The following is a 6,728-nucleotide window of genomic DNA, read 5'->3' as shown; positions in this document are numbered from 1 at the left end:
CGAAATTGTTGTAGAATGAATATTCACTGTAAAAAGATTTTTCTACTTTCAAATCTCGATTTTTACTATTTTTCGAATGGCGCCCAACGAGGGAACATTTTTATTTCATTATTTTGAATCAATTTATCTAAGTTGGACAAAATTGTACTATTTGAAGCTTTTGCAGCATAAGTTTTATGGTCAAAGGCCACTTTCCTCATTTGGTTTTTGAATTTTAAAATTTGTTATGAAAATGGCGCCCAACGTTAATTTTTGTTTAATAATTCGAAGCCAAATTACCTATCCTGCGCATTGTATTTGAATAAATTATATCTGAGAATGATTAATACACTCTGAGAACACACACAACTTTCTTTCTGTCTCTATTCAATTTGTACCAATGGCGCCCAACGTGGGATTCTTCTGAAGAGTTTGCTTTAGATTTAGAAACTTGCATAATTGAGGTCGGTAAAAAGTAAAAATTAGGATTTATGTGAAAGTATGAAATTCTATAAAAGGTATTCGACTTTCCGTGAGATCCAATAAAAAAAAAAATATTAAAAATAAGGAAGAAGAAGAAAAAAAACAAAAATATAATTCCACATCCTTCGTTGATTTTGATCTCTAAATTCCACATATCATTGTAATCTATCTAAACTCTTAAAATACCGTTACCTAATACCTACAAAAAAAATTAAAAAAAAAAAAAAAATAGAATTCCCAAAACATCGATACACGTTCAACATAAACTGTGTTCAATACAATTTTACTGCAAATTGGCAGGCACGTGTTTAAAGATTACTTGGCACCTGTACATCAAATAGAAATAAAATGACAATAAAGGAAAAAATGTATTCTTAGAGAAAAATCCTTTCATCTACCTCACCTCTCTATTCCCCCCACTTTACCTATCTTATTCAATATTTTTTATCATTTTCAATGAAAACCATTTATCCGTTGTCATGCCATCGAAAAATATTCTTCTTCATCTCTTAAAAGCAATAAAGATTTCAAACAAAAAAAAAAAAAGAAATCATTCCTATATATTCTCAATCTAACAATATGGTCTTCAACAAAACAATTGGACCTTTAGGCAACAATAAGAAATGAAACAAGAAGTATAAAAAAAATAACCCCTTTTCAAAGTGGCTTGCCGCACATCCCCCATCTTCTTCTTCTTTTCTATCGACAGGACTTACAATTTTTATTGTTCCAGAAGGATGTAACTTAAAAAGGCGACCAAGAGAACATATGCAATTGCGATTTACCGCACCTCTATATTACCCTTTCAATCTTTTTTTTTTATTTATTTTTTTTTTTTTTTGTGAAAGGTAAGCAAGTTCGTTCATACATTCAGGCATTACTTACATAAAAGCCATAAAGAAATCCTTCAGATTTTTTTTTTTTTTTTGAGAAAAAAAAATCCTTAAGTATGTTTTCATTCAAAACAAATTTTTTTTTGCAGTAAAAAAAAAACACCTCCCAAAGGAAGATACATTCATTTTTTTTTTCTTTTTTGACTTTATATGTATTTTGCTGCGTTTAAATCAAATTGGATTATATGTCGCTTCTTTGGCATAAAAATACACAAAAATAAATGGAAAAATTGGTCGGATTGTCGGCATAAGGGATATGAGTGTGTACTATCTACATTTGGTTACTTATTGGTTTTTTTTCTTCGCGTTGTGCCTTTTACACTGAGAAAAATTCAAGAGAATATCATTAAATTTAATTGAAAAATAAGAGAACAAATTTAAAGTGAGGTGTATTGCCACTTTTTTTTAATCCTCCTCTTCAACTTTTGAACTTCTACGAATTGCGCCCAATATGAGATTAATAGTAGAATTTTAATAACAAAAATATATAAACCTAGAAAGTTGAAGATTTCTTTCTCATATCCTTTAATTTTTTAAATTTCTACAAATGGCGAACATTGACTCAAATGCTTTTAAACAAAAATTTGTATTAATGGCGCCCAAATTTTTTGAGTTTTGCAAACTCTTCTTATGTAAATTGTGCGTAACAATAGAATTTGGAACTTCTGTAGCATGTATAAATTCTATCCAACGCCTATACCATTCGTTTTAATTTTAGAGATTTCTTAATATAAATGGCGCCCAACGTGAACCAATTTTTTTTTTACGTTTTTCGTAATTACATAATATATTAATTTATTCTAGAGTAAAATTTGAACCCAGTGCAGTATAAATATATAAATTTCTATGGATGGACACCCAACGTACAGCAATTTTTTTTTTCCATTTTCGGATTTTTTTTATTTTTGCAGACAACTCATGAGCGATGTAACAATAGTAAAGGAGATGACCCATTTTTCTATGGAGCCTGGGCCCAGGGCGTACACCAACGAGACTAGTATCAAATGAAAGCTTATATTAGTGAGCCAAATATTTTCAAAATTGGTTTTGGGGATTCCGAGATATTTAAGTCTGAAGTTGGAGACGAAAAAATCAGGAAAATCGAATTTTTTCGAAATAAATCTTCATAGCACTTCATAGTCTTAAGGAATTTTTTTCAAAAAAGTCTGAGAACCATATACAAAAATACTAAGCATAGGAAGAATATATTAGTATCAGTCGAAAGGTGTTATTTTAACCTTTCATTTGGTACCAAAATTGTTTTTCTAGGTTCTATACTTCGGATGCTATGAAGATTTGTTTCGAAAAAATCCGATTTTTCTGATTTTTTCGTCCCCAACTTCAGACTCAAATATCTCGAAATCCCCACAACCAATTTTGAAAATATTTAGCTCACTAATCTAGCTCAATATAAGCTTTTATTTGATACTAGTCTCGTCAGTGTACGCCCTGGGCCCAAAAGTGGGACATGTCCTTTCTAAACCGATGGGACGTGAATAACCAAAGTCGAATACACTGTTCTTTCATTTCAATTTGTAAAATTTCTAAAAGTGGCGCCCAACGTGGGTCTTTTTTTTATTTTCCGAAGCTCAGCTTATCGTTGCTTTGAGATAAAATTTAAGACTGGAGTAACAAAAATAATCACATTAAAATTATTACAAAAATCTTTCGAATGGCGCCCAACGTGAGAAAGCTTTCTGACTCTTCGAGCACTTGACCTATGTAAGTTTTTCCTTTCAATAGAATTTGAAACAAGCGCATTATAAATATACACAACAAAGCCAAAAGGAAAAGGAATTTTCCTCCTAAATGTTATCAATTATTTCGAATGGCGCCCAACATGGGAATTTTTTGTATTCATTTTCTAAAAAATAGAAAAAGAAATATCAGCAATTGAATGTGAGTTTGTTCTACATTATTTATTTTTCTCAGTGACTAACACCTTTGTATGTGGATCATATCTTTTTCATTTTTTTTTTTTCAGCACATGCTCAGGAATAAAAATCCTTTTTAATCTTAATTCTTATTTTTCTTGTCGGCTCTTATGTTTTACAAAGAAGCTAAAAGGCATATCGGAGCAATGTAAGTAAAATTTTGTTCAAGAAAATTTTAAAACCACAAATCGGTTGCACAAATTTGCTGAAAAATTTCAAATTTGTAAAAAAGTTTTAAACTTGATGAGCTTTTATGTCACATTAAGGCAGAATCTGTTTTATCTAAAATGATAAGAAATCACTTAAAAATTATTTTCAAAAACATTTAAAAAGTTTTCCAAGACTCCAATGCAAATTCCATTTAACAAAGCCAAACAAGAAAAAGAAAACCTAACAAGACGCCCCAGGACACCTCAGAGCCTCCACTACTATTTCCAGATAAAAAGGATGAAAAAAAAAATGAATAAAAATAAACGATGATAAGTACCTTTACATATGTTAGCAAAAGGCAGAGGGCGGCAAAAGTGTAAGGATGCTGGTAGTACAACATCTTCGTTCACCTTTTTTGTATGATTTGTTTCTTTAACAGGTCGTCAGGATGAAAAGGATTTATATTAAATGTATTTCCTTTTTGCATATATTAAATAAGTCTTTCTTGGTACCTAAAACCTTCTTCTTTCGTACTTCCTCTCTCTCTCTCTTTTTTGTACTGTCTGATCCATATGATTGGGTTGGGTTCCATAACATCCAACATCTAGCCCATATAGTCTTTCCAGTGTTTAAGTCAACGATGAAAGGATGCCAGGACATAAACACATTCCTGATCTAAAACACACATATAAAATGGAATTACCTTCACTCTCCTTTTTGCAAATTGCTGGCTGACTAGCTTCTGCTGCCTGGTGCTGCTGTTGGCGTTTCTCCTATGCTGCCTGGTATGCATGTGAAATGACGGAAGTTACTATCGTCCTTTTTTTTATTTTACCAATATTATGAAGCCTCTAACATACGAGGGATTTAAGATAGAGATGATATGGAACGCAGGAAATGGGTATGACAAGGCGGATGAAGGATTTTTTTTTTTTGCTTTGCTTTGCTTTCGTCTACTATTTGTTCATATATGGGAGCTCTTCAAAAGCCTAGATCCTTTGGCTAGGAGTTTTAAAAATGATTTACGCACACTTTTTAGATGGAGATAGAGGAAAAGGACATGAATTGGTGCGGGCTATTGATACCTGTGTGCTGTGTGTGGTACACCTGCAGGTTAGGTAAGGATTCTTAGCCATCCTTTTTTTCTGTCTCTCCCTCTCTTTGGTTCGATATATATGAGATTCCAATTCAAATCCTTTCGAAATGTAAAATAAAAAAAAAATTGTATTAAATTGGAGCGGAAGGATTTAAAAAAGAAACATAAAACGTATGGAGATAAAAATGAAAAAAAGAAGAAGAGAAATAAAAAATGCCTTAAGGTTTTGAATTATCCTGTCCTCCCCAACCAACGTTGTCGTCGTCGTCGAATGGCCAAGATTCGATTTTGCAAAAGAAAAATAAATCATTGCGTGTCCTTTTTTATTCGAACTAAGAATGAGACACCTCTATATAACGTCTTTATTGCTCCGAAGAAAGGATACATTTTCTTTTGTGGTTTTCTCTTTTTTTTGTATTTCTTCGATTTTTCTATTTAAATTCAAAACACAGAATTTATATCAAATTAAAAATATATATATATATATATATAATATATATATTTTATTTCATCAGAATTTCCTTTTTTTCCTTTAAAAAAAAAAGAAAAAAATATTTAAGGACCAAATTCTTGAAATTTAGGAATCATTTTTCAAAATTCTGCTGAAATATAGAAAATTAATGATGATGAGCAAAGAAAATCCAAAGAGACACACAACTCAAAAAACATATTTATCAAAGTCAATTTCTGCAAAATTGACAGCTGGGTTGTTTTCTGTGTCAAGGTTTGTTCATTTGAATATAGTAGTTCTTATGGATTCTTTCTTAGAAATGAGGTTCAATTATAATTTCATATGAAAATATAAGAGACTTATTTCACCTGATTGCATGTTTAATGGAGCTCTTACAAGAAACTAAAGTGTGGAAAGATGTGATTAATATCTATTGAAAGTAAACCATTTTTGTAGTTGGGCTATTTTGGTCATATTTCTTGAGAAATATTATTCATATGTAAGATTTCTGGAATATATTCAAATGACGCCCAACGTAGGACTGAGGTGTTCTTCATTTCCAAATACTTTTTTTAAGATTCATGGCAATGTAATAAAAAAATATGTTGAAAAGTTTTCAACTGGACATTTAGTTTTCAACTAACGCAAATGGCGCCCAACGTTAGATAGTAACGTATTTTTTGACATTTTGTATATATAACTTATCGAATTGGCAATGAAAAAAAATGTATAGACTTAAGATTCTAGATTTTCGTTATTTTTCTCTGAATGGCGCCCAACGTGAAATTGTATTTTTAACATTTTTCACAATAAACTTTTCTGAAATGAATTTAAATTTTTAGGAATTTGGAATTCTTATACTGTTATTATAATTCATCATTTTACATATTATTTTTTTCTAATTTTTTCGAATGGCGCCCAACGTGGGCGAACCTTTGTTTTTTTTTTTTTTTTTTTGTAGAAAACTTATCTTTGTGGCGCAAAATCGTTGAATTTAAAACCGACAAGTTTACTTCCAAATTTGGAGTATTTTTCTTCATTTTTGTATAATTTCATGAAATGGCGCCCAGCGTGGAACTATTTTTTTTTTTTTTTATTTTCGGTATTTAACTTAGTTAAGTGACAGTCTAAATTGGATAGGATTTAAAACTGGTGTAGATAATATCTATGCATAGGGCATATATCATCTTCAATTTTTAAAATTTCTATCAATGGCGCCCAACGTGAGGTAGTATATATTAGAATTTTTGGTAACTTAACTCATCTACTTAATATTCTTCATATGGAACCTGATTTCGTTATATTTTTATCATGATTTCTCTTTTCCGTTCTAAATTTTAAAATTTCTTCTACTGGCGCCCAACGTGGGAACTTATTTTCTTTATGTTGCTTAAATAACTTATCTAATAGGCACAAAAATCCTCAATATAAGAACGTTTGCAATTTTTATATATTTTTATGTATAATTTCTTGAAATGGCGCCCAACATGAAACAATTTTGTTACCATTTTAGGTACTTAACTTAGTCTACAATCTAATTTTTTTGAATAATCAAAATATTTAAACCTAATCAGGGCATTTTATGTATAATCGGACCGCACGTTATGCATTTCCTGCTAGCTATTTTTTTTTTTTTTTTTATTTTCATTGTTTTTTTTTTTAATGGCGCCCAATGTGGGGTTAGGTATATCGTTCAAAATTTCTTTGCATATGCATGTAACTTTTTTAAGCTTGTATTAATA

This window comes from Episyrphus balteatus, chromosome 4, assembly GCF_945859705.1.
Source record: "Episyrphus balteatus chromosome 4, idEpiBalt1.1, whole genome shotgun sequence".
Taxonomy (NCBI): domain Eukaryota; kingdom Metazoa; phylum Arthropoda; class Insecta; order Diptera; family Syrphidae; genus Episyrphus; species Episyrphus balteatus.
This window is presented reverse-complemented; position numbering follows the sequence as displayed.